The sequence below is a fragment of the Schistocerca cancellata genome, chromosome 2 (assembly GCF_023864275.1).
Source record: "Schistocerca cancellata isolate TAMUIC-IGC-003103 chromosome 2, iqSchCanc2.1, whole genome shotgun sequence".
NCBI lineage: Eukaryota > Metazoa > Arthropoda > Insecta > Orthoptera > Acrididae > Schistocerca > Schistocerca cancellata.
The window spans coordinates 523,796,414-523,810,624 of NC_064627.1; positions in this window are offsets into that span (position 1 = coordinate 523,796,414).

Here is a 14,211-nt window from a genome sequence, read left to right on the forward strand (position 1 = left end):
GGTTGATCGTGAGAAAATTGCATTCATTACCCCTGAGGGCCTGTATGTGTTAAGGTAATTCCGTTTGGTTTGTGTAATGCACCAGGTACTTTTGAACAGATGATGGATAATCTTCTAAGTCAACTGAAGTGGACGATGTGTCTTTGTTGTTTAGATAGCATTATAGTGTTCTGAGAGACATTTGATGAACACATAAAAAGGCCCTTGTTAATTATCTCCAACAAGGCGGACTGAAACTTAATCCAAGAAAGTGTCTCTTTGGAGCAAAAGAAATCAAAGTACTTGGACACCTTGTGTTTAACGAAGGTGGGCGGCCAGACCCAGAAAAAATGAGATCTATAAGGGAATTTTCTGTTCCTAAAAGTATTAGAGATGTGAGAAGCTTCGTCGGGTTATGTTATTATAACTGTCGTTTTATCAAAGACTTTTGTATCTAAGCCAGGCCCCTCCAAGTGTTGTTAAAAGCTGATCATAAATTTATCTGGGGTGGTGCTCAACAAGATTCTTTCAATGTGCTGCGAAAATCTCTGACGACTGACCCTGTACTTGGTCTGTATGATGAGAGACCATCTACAGAACTACTCATAGATGCCAGTGTGTAGGGGATCAGTGGTGTTCTGGTGAAAATTTTGGATTTGGTAGTTGGCGCTGTAATTCAACAAAACCCATGTTCTCATTTTTGCGTGGAAAATGGTTACGGATAAATAAATAAATAATTAAAAGTTGTATGGCATCATGACCACGAAACAAACAAAACTTATCCGAATCTGCGGAAAAAATTAATATTTGGGTCAACATATGTTAAACCAATTCGTCTCTCTCAAACCCCACGCTATGGGGAGAGTTTTAGTTTTGGCGAATCAAAATTTACGATGTAAATAAGTATTTTTTATTTATCCATAACCATGTTCCACGCAAAAATGAGAACATGGACTTTCTTGAATTACAGCGCCAACTACCAAGAATCAAAATAAACCTTTAAGACAAAATGTAAGTAGTTTTTTACGTAGAATCTGATTTTTCAATAAAAATGGGGGGTCCCTTTTGAAATTTTAAAGATGCCTCCCATCCCACTCCCAGGGGCTGGGATGGAGGGCTAATTTTAGCACCAGTAGCTGTCACCCTGGGAAATAAACATTTTTGGATTCTATCTATTTTTTCGTGGGAAGCATATTTTTCGTGTTATTCTGGTTTGTCAACTTAAAATTTACACCTTGTATGTCCCATTTGCCTTTTTTTTTTACCTAAATACTTCCAAAGAATACTTAAATACTGACTCTAATACTTGATCCCGTATGTTATTGACACTGACTCCAATTTCTTCTTTTGTCATTCATAAGACACGTCCTCCCCATCACAGAGACTTTCAAGTATCCATTTTGTGTTTAACAGTGGTATTCCCGTGCGCCCCTGGTAGCTGAGTGGTCAACGTGACGGAATGTCAATCCTAAGGGCCCGGGTTCGATTCCCGGCTGAGTCGGAGATTTTCTCCACTCAGGGACTGCGTGTTGTGTTGTTCTGTCACAGTCTGCTTTCGGCTGCGGTGGGGCGAGGACGTCCGCTGCGCCCCGCCGTGCGCGACCGTGAGCGCTTGCTTGTGTTTACCTTCTCGTGGCGCGAGTTGTGTTTGTTCCAAGTTCAATGCGACTATGGCACACACATGGCGCCACGATACGACCAAAATAACTTTCCAACCAGATCACGCACGTCCTCGAGCCTATGAAGTAGAACAGTTCATACGAGACGATCTATGTTTAGATCCGGCGACTGTCGTCGGAATACATTTTTCTATAACGGCGAGCGTGGTTTATGTTAAAATGACCAGTGCAGAGGTCTGCGCGACAGTGGTGTCTAAATACTCGAACTCACTCAGATTCAAACATTCTTACAGGCATATCGGTGCAGTGACTGTGGATCATGCAGGCATGGGCCTAAGGACTGTAAGGGCTTTTGAGCTCCCCTTCGAGGTCCCAGAGGAAGTTGTCAAGGACGCCTTCCGACCATATGGCAATGTTATCAGCGACGTTGCAGAAAAGTGGCAAACTTTCTCGACGTATAAGGTCTACAGTGGTGTGCGCCAAATTAAACTTGAGCTCAAGAAACATGTGCCGTCCTATTTGAACATCGGAGGCTGTCGTGCAATCATCATGTACGACGGTCAACCGCGTACCTGTTCCGGATGTGGGCAGGAAGGCCATGTCCGATCGAGCTGCTTACAACGTAAAATTACGTAGATACCAGTGGGAGACTTCGTTTCTCCGACGGGGACGACAATGCTGCGCCTCACGTAGACGACGATGCGCACCTTAGATGAGGACGAAATGGGCGATAAGACATATTCATCGACGTCAGAAGTACCAAGGGAGATGCCAACCCATATGTCGCCCCCTACACAGCAACAACAGCAGCAACAGTCCCAAAGAATCCAGACGAAACATAACATTCAGAACGCGATGGACGTGAACATTGTCCCGATCGCGGCTTTCCTAGCGGAAGGTGATACGACGCTGGATTGCCTCCCACATTCGGATGCGGATGTCCACGTTCGAAAGCAACGTTCGCCTCGACGACGCAAGCGACGTCGGCGGACCCCTTCTGACGATTGCCTCTTACACACGGCCGGTCAAGAAGGTGACATCTCATCAGACGGCATGAATAATGCGCCTGCTGAGGCTCTAAGTGGTCTAGACGGTTCACTTGTCCATACTACGAGTGCCCAGTTACTTCTTGCACCACAGATGCAGCAGGTCGCGTCGATGGATGGTGCTCCGTCGACCTCTACCAAATACGACGTGCGTGAGAGTGATTTAGGTGCCGATCAGCTACACAGCATCGTGTTGCACCCACTGTGGTCGGACGATGTTGAGGAACTTCCTGGAGAGGGCACGGGTGACAGGGGAGGGGGTGGCGTTGGGGATGCCACTCCTAGCTTGAAATAATTTGTAACGGGTTTGGTGGGTCCGGCATCTCTTGCGGTTAGCTTTGATTGCCATGGTGTCTAACCTATGTGAAGAGGCTACGCAGCACACCTTTCGACTTGCCACCATCAATATCAACGCGATAAGGGCACCACACAAACTGACGACAATGCTACAACGCATGCTAGATGCGGCGGACATCGACGTGGCCCTTATACAGAAAGTATGTGTCGCTAGTTTCCCTGACTTCTACGGATATACCGCCCACATCTCCCACGCCTCTTCTACCGATTGTGTTGTTGCTGTCCTGCTACGGGACGGCTTGGCGGCTACGGACGTACTGTACTTACCGAGTGCAAGAGCCATGGCAGTAACTGTCAACGGTGTACGAATCATCAATGTATATGCCCCTTCAGGATCAGGGAGACGGAGAGATCGGGGCCGCTTTTTTTCGGGAGATATTACGCGTCTATTTATGGGCCGCATAGACGATATGGTGATTGGAGGAAATTTTAACTGTCTGATTAGCAGCCACGTCACGTCCCGTGTGCGTAATTGGAAATGCTAGTGCGTGACCTCCACCTCATAGACACGTGGCACCACATCCATGGCACAGCTCCTGGTTACACCCATTATACAAGTCATTCATCAAGTCGGTTAGACAGGATTTACGTCACAAGCACCCTTTCGACGGCGACGAGAGGAGCAGAGCTCTGGCCCACTGCATTCACCGACCACACAGCCTATATTTGCACCATTTCCCTTCAACCTGCACGTGTGTGGCGCAATAGGCCTCCCTGGAAACGTCGCCCATCTGGACGAGCCGGCATGTAAAGGTGCTATCGAAGAGTCGTGGAACGCGTCCTTACAGCGTCGTGGTCGTTACCGGTCGACCCTCAGTTGGTGGATTGAATGTGCGAAGCCTGCTCTTAGGCGCAACTTCATGGCTTACGGCCGGGAAGCGGCGTCGTGGAGGAGGAGCACGGAAAACTTTTATTACACCATCCTACGGGAATGTCTTGCTATGGAGCCCTCACCTGACAGGCACATCCTAGACAATCGCGCGAAAGCGCAGCTCGTCTCCTTAGCACGCCATCATTTACAGGGCGCTGCTATACGGTCGCGTGCTCCAGACATGATACAATCAGAAAGGCCATCTATGCACCACGTGCTCCTAGAACGCAGGAGGCGCCGTAGGGCACTGGTAACCGACGTGATAACGGACGACGGACGACACGTGGCAGAACAAGCAGAAACCTTCTATGGGCATTACGCTCAACTTTATTCAGCAGTGCTCCCTGATATGGCAACGATGGACACTGTTTCAGCACATGTCCACGGTACAGTTCCACCAGACATGGTACCGACTTGACTGGGAGAAGTGACAGAAGAGGTAGTGCTCGACGCCATTGGTAAGGGTGCTCCCCATAAATCACCAGGAATCGATGGATTACCATTAGAGTTCTATCAAGCATTTAAACAACTGTTGGTGCTGTGTTGGGTTGAAATTTGTTCCCGGCATCTCGTGGTCGTGCGGTAGCGTTCTCGCTTCCCACGCCCGGGTTCCCGGGTTCGATTCCCGGCGGGGTCAGGGATTTTCTCTGCCTCGTAATGGCTGGGTGTTGTGTGCTGTCCTTAGGTTAGTTAGGTTTAAGTAGTTCTAAGTTCTAGGGGACTGATGACCATAGATGTTAAGTCCCATAGTGCTCAGAGCCATTTGAACCATTTGAAATTTGTCAGGAATTGATGTCTCCGGGTATACCGTTGCCTGCACCGTTCTAGGGAGGACTGATTGTCCCCATCCATAAGCCGAAGGGACGGAATCATGTCCGCGATTATCGCCCCTTAACGCTATTGAACAGCGACTTCAAGATCTTTTCGAGGCTGCTATCAGAACGTATTCGCGGTACACTTTTGCACGTCCTGTCCAGTGATCAGACGTCCTTGGGAGGACCCAACAACATCAGAACTGCGTTATGTCGTTAAAGAGATCTCATCTCCCTTGCACGGGTGAGAGTTTGCCGGCAGCCCTGGCGTCCATCGACTTTAGCCAGGCTTTTGACCGCGTGGGCCACACTTTCCTCACGGCCGTTCTACGGCGCATAGAATACCCCGACCCCTTTATCAGTGTGTTGACACGCCTTCTGTATGAGGCCACTTTTGAGTTCTTGTTAATGGAAGACTGACGGCATCCATGCCGATCCCCCGATCAGTACGACAGGGATGTCCATTATCAACATTGGTATTTGCATTGGCCTTAGAACCTTTGTTGTGTGGTCTCCGAGACAGGCAAACTGGGATACAGTTCGGCGGCTCCATCTGTCGCTGCACCGCATATGCGGATGATTTGATGATCGTCATACGTGGAGCTGACGATATGGCTGCGACTTGGGACTGGATTGCAATCTACGGTACAGCTTCTGAAAGTCAACATTGACAAGTCTGTCTCCTTGAGCATCGGGATTGGGCTACCGCAGGAACACATTGCCCCCTTACACTTCAGTGATACGGTCCGCTGCTTGGGCTTACATTTCATGAACGACATGCGACGCGCGACGACGCTCAATTATCGACGCCTTCTTAACCAAATTAGGGTCGGAGTTGCAAATCAGCGCTTGCGATCCCTCAACATCGTTCAGCGGGCGTATTATGCCAGAGAAGTTCCGCATACCGCATGTCGCCCAAACGCTACCCATTCCGAAACCCTTGGCTCGTAGCATTATGACACCGCTGCGATACTTCGTCACCGCTGGTATGTTACTGAAGATCAGATACGTATCTCTTACCCTCCCCAAGGAAAAAGGTGGTCTCGGCCTAGTTAACGTCCACGATAGGGCCATTGCCCTCTATGTTAGCTCACATTTATGTCTGCTGCGCCGTTGTCCTACGAGCCTCACGAGTATGCTTCTGACGGCGCTACGACCTGCTTCACTAAGAGCGCCGGTGCCACTACAGGACATCCCAGCGCCCTTCTTTTATATAGGACGTTTCTATTTAGGACAAAGTTATTGCAGTGTAGCGCTCACGACACCACAAATGGCCACAACTCGACACCTATATGATGACATGCTGCAACGCCGCCCCCTAAATGTGGTCGAACTAAAATATCCTGACATACGGTGGCGCGTGGTGTGGAAGACTGTACACGATGCCATGCTCGATTCCGATGTTATTTCCCAATGGTATGTAGTCGTTAATGGGAAGCTGGTGACGCAAGAACGCCTCAACAATATCCACATCGCAGAATCTCCCAATTGTGTGGGTTGTAATACAGTAGATTCTGACGAGCACCGCCTCTGCTGTGGAGAGGCGGAACCGGTTTGGCACCTAGTGCGGCAGATGCTGGCTTATCTCTTGCGAGTTAGGTCGGAGCATATATCTGCACGCACGTTATTGTTTCTGGAGGAGACATTTTACCCCAAGACTCGAACGAACTCCGTCACCTGGATACGTGGACATGCGGTCCATTACCTCTATCGTGACAGACACAAGAATTTACTTGACTTCTGGCTCTATTTGCAATAAAGACATCATGCTATTTCCAGGCATACCAGATATCGACAATGCTTCGCAAACTACCTATGGAGTGCCTCTCACAGCCCGCCGTGTGGCTGGAATGTTCCAGGCAGTGGCAGATGAGGTCAGAACGAACTGCAAACGATCATATATTGAACAATCTTTATCAGTGGGCGTAGTCGCTGGGAAGCCTAACTACGAAGTGGTAGCTTTATTTTCATGTTATTTATGTTTAGTATCTTCGATGGTGTCTTCATTCTGTTTTAGTTTCCCAGGCTTGATTAACTACGACTGTTCGCACATTGATATCTATATAAATAAAAAAATAAAAACAAAAAAATTAAAAAAATAGAATAAAAATAAAAAACAATACAAAAATAAGAAAACCTTCCGCACTCAACTAGAAATACCCTTTCCCCTTTCCTTCCCTCGTGTTTTTGTGGGTTGATGCACACACGTTAGTCCGGTGTAGTGTAGTTTCTTCACACTTTAGTTGGGGGCAACGCCGGAAGAGGTAAGAGTTCATTTTTGTTTGTCAGGGACACAACTGGCGGTGCCAAGGAGGGATGGCTATGATAAAAAAAAATCATCATTTCATCCCCATCGACGCGCAGGTCGCCGAAGTGGCGTCAACTCGAAAGACCTGCACCAGGGGAGCGGCCTACCCGACGGGAGGCCCTAGCCACACGACATTTCATTTTTGTCAGTGGTATTCCCACTGCATACATGCTACCCGTGTTTTCAGTTTCACCGAAGGCTCTTTTGACTCTGCTATGCGCCGACGCAGTGCTTCCAATGATCATTTACTCACATCTTTCCTGCAGCCACTTCGCCTTGGCTGCCCTGTACTTACTATTTATTTCCATCCTAAGGGGTTTTTCTGTATTCCTGTCTTCACTTAACATTTTTGTACGTCTTTCTTTCCTCAATAAATTGAATTATTTCATATGTTAACCAATGATCTCCGCAGTTATCTTACTTGTAACTTTGTTTGTCCGTCCAGCTTCTGTGATTGCCCATTTTGGAAGCTCCACTACTTTTCATCAGAACGCAGTCCTCTGGTGTTTCTTATCGCATTGTCCACATCCTTGTCGAACTTCAAATGGCTCCCATTATTCTTCAGTATTTCAGTATACAATTTCCTTCTACACTGATTTCTTCGGACGCTCCACTAAAATTTTAGTGTGCTATTCGTCATTATTAAATTGTGATCTTATTCAATATGTGCACCTGGGTACGCCTTGCAGTTCAATATCTGATTCCGGAATCTGTGACTGACCGAGAGGCAATCCAGCTAGAACGCGTCAGTGTCTCAGGTTCTTTCCCTAGTTTACCTCTTCCTCCTATGTTTCTTTAACGGAGTATTCGCTGTTACCATCTGAACTTTATTACAGAAATCAGTCCTTCTCTTCTCTCATTACTAATGCCAAGCCCATAATCTTCCCTAATCCCTCACTTGATCCTTCTCCAAAACCTCGTCCCATTCCCTAAGACTCTTAGCTTTGTTCTCCATAATTTATTACCCGTTCAATGTTATTACCCGTTCAATGTCCTCATATGCTTTCTCTGTATCTTCAACTGTTGTTTGCGACGATGACACCTACACCTGAATTACCGTCGTCGGCGTTGGACTGCTTTCCAATCTAATGAGAAAAACGGGTCACAGTACCTCACTGTATGCCCTACATCCCTAATCATAATGACTCGTTCTCCACTGATACAATTTTGTATTGTTGTTGATATTAACCCATATTCGTCTGACCAGAAATCCTTACATTCTTTCCATTTCACTTCACTGAACGCATCTATATCTAGACTGAGTCTTTACATTTTCGTTATAAGATTTCTTCTGTTTCCTACTACGTTCAAACTCCGAACATTCCACGCATCGGCACACACAGTGTAACTTGTTGTCGGATATTCCACCATTTTCTCATGGGCATCTCCCCATTGGCAGACGCCTTTCGGAGCGGCGAATATGTGTTGTGTTGATCATTTTGCCACGAATGGGCCCACTGTCCAGCTGGATATAGTGTCCATTCGATTTTTGATATTAAATGTTCATCACAAAAAACGTACGGTAAGTGAATTAGACTGAGGTGTCAAAAGACGTGGGAAATGCACACATACAATTGGCGGTAGCATCGCGTATACAAGGGCAGTGCACTGCCGGAGCAAATGTTTGTACTCAGGTGATTCACGGGAAAAGGTTTCCGATGTTATTATGGTCGCACGATAGGAATTAATAGACTTTGAAAGTGAAATGGTGAGTAGAGGTAGACGCGTGGGACATTCCATTTCGGAAATGGTTAGGGAATTCATTATTCCGAGAACCATAGTGTCAAGAATGTGCCGCGGACAACGAACATCAAGCATTGACATTCATCACGTACAACGTAGTGGCCAACGGCTTCGCTTAACGACCGACAGCAGTGATAGAATGAAATTTTCACTCTACAGCGGAGTGTGCGTTGATATGAAACTTTCTGGCAGATTAAAACTGTGTGCCGCACCGAGACTCGAACTCGGGACCTTTGCCTTTCGCGGGCAAGTGCTCTACACATTTCGGATCTCCGTCAATTTCCTTCGACACTATTGCATTGGATATAAATGTTCGTTTGTGCGTATTCCACAACCAAAGGCTAAAATGAATTGAAAATGCCACAATATTCTTCAACGATACCAATTTGCACGATTATCCATAATTATATGACATCAAACACAAATGTGAAAACTTCGTTAGAAAATTTTCTGCTATCAGTGACGATCCTAATAAAGCCTAGTGCATGTTTTAATAAGCATCTCAGTTTTCGCTGAATACAAACGTTGATAAGTAATTTAAACAATATATGTTATCCTTATCCAAACAAAAGCTGCAATTTTTGTGCAGTATTAATTGATGATCCTTTAGTCGTTAACGTAAGTGTGAATATGTTAAGTCTATAGAGGTGATTTCGGCTCGTTTTAGTACACAACGAAATGAAACTTAATTTGTTACCCCTAGAAATCAAAGACGCTTCTTACAATTAACATCTTAGTAAGAAGCGGTGGCAAAAAGGGACTACTGTTCTCGTTGTGTATTGTTTTAGTAGATTAGCAAGTGTCGCTGAGTTGTAAGCGTGCCTGACTGCCGTACTGAGGACCCAGGTACAATTCACGGTACTGAGTGAGATTTCTTGGTGAGAGCACTGGAACGAGCTACACCCAGCGTATTGCTTTTGGTTGAAGCGCTACTTTAGTGAGAACTAGCGACTCCAAGGCCAGAGAGAAAGTTACTGGCCCTATGATCCTCCATATCGAATCCCACTGACGGCATTTGCAGAGGGCGACACGGCGGACGATCGGTACTGAATGTCCCGTCAGAGCCAGTAGATGGAACTGGTAACGTTACTACAATGTGGCTCTGTCATGCATCTAACCACGAAGTTTCTGCGGATTCTGGTGGCATGGAACGGACAGATCGGATAGTGCGACATGTTTTATGTACGCTGGAAAATAGGAGTACTCCTGTACTAGCAACGATAATGAGGCAGGGGGAACATGTGGCGTTGGGCTGCTGCAGATGCGTTCATACGGAAAGAGATGGCAGTGGACGATACCAGATGATGAGAAAAAATTACCTAACAATAGAGAGTTACACCGAGTTAGTGTTACTATGACTCTTATTGTGCTGCGAAAGTAATCGGCAGGACATGGTTATAACGACTAGTATTTTTCAAAGTTTTTTACCCATATCAAAATACTATTTGAAAATACGTTTGTGACTCACAAGGGAACCAACCATACTGTAAATCGCGGATTTTGACGCGCTTCAAATATGTACCTGGGTATCCGGTTTTTTTGCGATGGGCCTTGGTTTTTAAGAAAATCGATTTTGAAGTTCATTGCGCGCTTGTGTTCGAATCCTGAAGTGCACTTCCTTTTATTTCAAAATAGACCTAATTTTTAATTTTACTTTAAAGAATATCAACAAACAGTGTAAGGTGTGCGAAATTATAAAGATAATCAGTTATTATTTTTTTCAAATATTCATTGCGTTTGCGGTTCGCATCATATTCTCCCAGTTCATCTTCTTCGTAGAAATCTATCAATTCATCACCAATAATGATCTGTCTTTCGACCAAGAGATCCTGTATTGCGATACATATCGCCAATTGCAACGGAATTAGTAGAGATCACGCTAGACGGTGTATTCGTTACGAGATTCAAATCGCAGAGTAGATTTTTGGCGTATTTAATGGAATTTGTGATTTCGCCTTTTGATTCTTCGTCCAACTCCTCTACTTATGGCTGCACTACTGCACTACTGCAGAAACCATTGGTTCTCCCATTTCACAGAGTTTTTCTAACACACGGCACTAGAGACGCTTTGCGAGCAACTGACGCTGCAGTTAGATGCGAACGTAAAGTAATGTCACTCGCATCCTCATTGGCCGCAACTAGGAGCGGGGATTCCCGTTACGGCTAACGGTATTCACGGATGAGGGGACGATAATGGGCGGAGATCGATTTCAGGTAATACATGAAGCGACCGTTGTACGAACATCTGGAACTTCAACTGCGAACCACAATTAATATTTGAAAAAATTAATAACTGAATACATCTTTATAATTTCGCACACCTTACACTGTTTGTTGGTATTGCATTAGCAAGGCCTAGCAAAGAGGGCTATGATAACAGATTGTAGGACTCCATATCCATTGCTTGTTTCAACATTGTGTATAGCCAGGACTCGGAATTATTTTGAATGTCGCTCATCGCTTGCGACATCTTTGTACATTAAATTTAAATACTGTCAATCTGTTATATAGAAATAAAACTGCTAATGTTACTTGCTTGAACTGTTGTATAGCATTCCGAGAACGCAGCGTCCCTTCAGCACACTATACGAATGGGACAGACCCAAAACTTATAAATCATGTAGGTGAACGTTGTTTTACTTCGGAGAAGAGGGACAAATGGTTGGTTGGGTGGGTGAATTGGAAAAGGGACCAAACTACGCGGTCATCAGTCCCTCCGATCTTGGAATAACTAAAACATAAAACCTCACACTATAAGAGGAAGCTACAATGCCCATAAAATTACAAACTATTGGCAGAGAAGGAAGGAAGAAGGCGGAAGAAGAGAGGAGGGAAAGAAAGTGACTTACGTCAGGGGCATGAAGGAAGAAGCACACGTAAACAAGATAGACACTCAAGATAAAATAGACCCCATAAAGAAAGGAGTGGGAAGTCAGAGGGCATGGATGAACCACCAAGAGCAGTCGAAGCCAGTCCAATCGGGTGAACGGGGGGGGGGGGGGGGGGGAAGGACAAGACAGTCTGCCATCCTCACCACCCACGAATAAGGTTGAAGTTCCTACCCTTAAATAAAGCGAAAAAAATCCTCATCACGAAGTTATCGTAAAACTAGGTCAGCCGCTGAGGCATTGGCAGCTAACGCCTAGGGTAGCGAGTCAGGAAATCTAAAAATCCGTCGTAGGGCGGCCTATGTCAGGACAGTCCAGTAAGAGATGAACCACAGTCAGCATTGATCCACAACGACAGAGAGAGGGGCCCTCATGACGGAGGAGATAAACGTGTGTCAGCCAAGTATGGCCAATGCGGAGCCAGAAACGGATGACAGAGGCTTTATGAGAAGCCCGTAAGTTGGACCGCCACATAGTTGTACAATCCTTTATCACCCTGAGCGTGTTCAGCGAAAAATGTGTGTGCCACTCTGCATTCCAAAGTCCCAAAACCTGATTGCGTAATGCCGAGCGAAGGTCTATTTCCAGAATGCCATTAGCAAGAGATGACCAGTTAGCAGCCAATTCAACCAGTCGATCGGCAAGTTCATGGCCAGGGATCCCAACACATGGATGGTGGGCCAAGTGAAAACCACTGAGCATCCACGTTGATCAAGGAGAGAAAGGGAGTCCTTGATAGCTATGACCAACGGGTGGTGAGGGAAGCACTGGCCAATAGCTTGTAAACTGCTGAAGGAGTCATTGCAGATAGTGGAGGACAGTCCTGACAAGAAGCGGACATGGTCTAGTGCGCGAAAAATGGCAACCAATACTGTAGGAAAAACACTACAGCCATCTGGCAAGGACCAAAGTTCTGTGTGTCTCGCATGTAAGCATAACCACTGTGACCAGCAACCATGGAGTCATCATTATAAATCACTTCTGAACACTGGAATGAACTGAGGAGATGGTAGAGAAGGTGGCGAAGGGCCTCTAGTGGAACTGATGGGGAGATCAAGACATAGCTGTGGCCAAGGGTGGCACCACGGAGGGGTATGTGCGTGAGTGGAGAAAGCAGGCGGTAAATTGAAGTGAGAAAAAGAAGAAAAGAGAAGAAAAGAGCGACTGAATGCTGGCAGCCACGGTAATCCCACATCGTGACCGCCGCCGCAGGAGCTTCTTCTCCATATCTGGATAAAGGAGACCATAATTAGGGTGCCTTGGGGTGCAGCGAATGCGGAGCGCATAAGATATCAGCAGCTGTTGGCGCCAAATTCGCAGCAGTGGAATCCTTGCCTCTGTGAGAAGGCTGATCATCGGGCTAGTCTGGGAAGCACCAGTCGCAAGTCATACCCCACAATGGTGGATGGGTTTTAGTATCTGCAATGTTGAAGGTGATGCAGTACCATAGACAGGACTCCCATAGTCTACAATCACAGGAGAATAGCACGGTCTGCACCCCAGGTGGTATTGCACAGACATCTAAAACATTGACATGTAACCAGCACATACTCTTCAGCTGGCTAAGGTGAGGGAGCCATGTCAACCAGGCATCGAAGACCATACCCAAGAAGCGATGTGTTTCCACCACCTTGAGCGATTGACCATCAAGGAACAGGTCCAGATGGGGATGGACTGCACGGCGATGGCAGAAATGCATGACACACGACTTGGCCCACGAAAACTGAAAGCAATGGCAGAGAGCTCAAGATTGCGTCTGGTAGATTGCCTACTGTACATGGCATTCTTCAGCGCTCATGATGGAGGAAGCTACGTAGATACAAAAATCGTCAGCATGCAAAGAGGGGACACTGTCGGCCCAGCAGCCGTCACCAGTTCATTATTGGCTTGAAAAAGAGAGGAACGCCCAGCCCAGAACCTTGTAGAACGCCATTTTCCTGCCGATGGGAACTGCTGTAGAAGGAACCAACTTGGACCCAGAAAGAGCGACAAGAAAGAAAGTTACGGGTAAGAATGGGCAGAGTGCCACGAAGGCCCCATTTGTGAAGGGTGGTGAGGATGTGGTACGGCCAGGTGGTGTCATAAGCTTTATGCAGGTCAAAGAAGACTGCAATGATGTGTTGCCAATGGGCAAAAGCCGACCAGATAGCAGACTCAAAGTGGACCAAGTTATCCACCGTAGACTCGCCAGAGTGAAAACCACCTTCAGTTGATGACAAATGGTTGGTAATTCAAGAACCCAAAACAGCCGCCGACTCACCAGGCGTTCAAGGAACTTGCAGAGGGTGTTGGTAAGGCTATCCAACTGAAGTGGTGGCATCCCACGCTTCAACACCAGAGTAAGAATGCTTTCCTGCCTTTTGGTAGGAAGTACCCCCTCACTCCACAGACAGTTGAAGAGAATCAGTATGCAACGGTTGCCAGTCACCAATAAGTGTTGGAGCAGTTGCTTATGTATCCGATCCGGAAAAGGTGCAAGGTTAAAGGTGCAAACACCAGGAGCCATGTCAGGACAAAGGGCGAGGGCGCTGGCGAATTCCCACTCACTGAATGGGGCATTATAAAGCTCAAACAAGCGAGAAACGGAA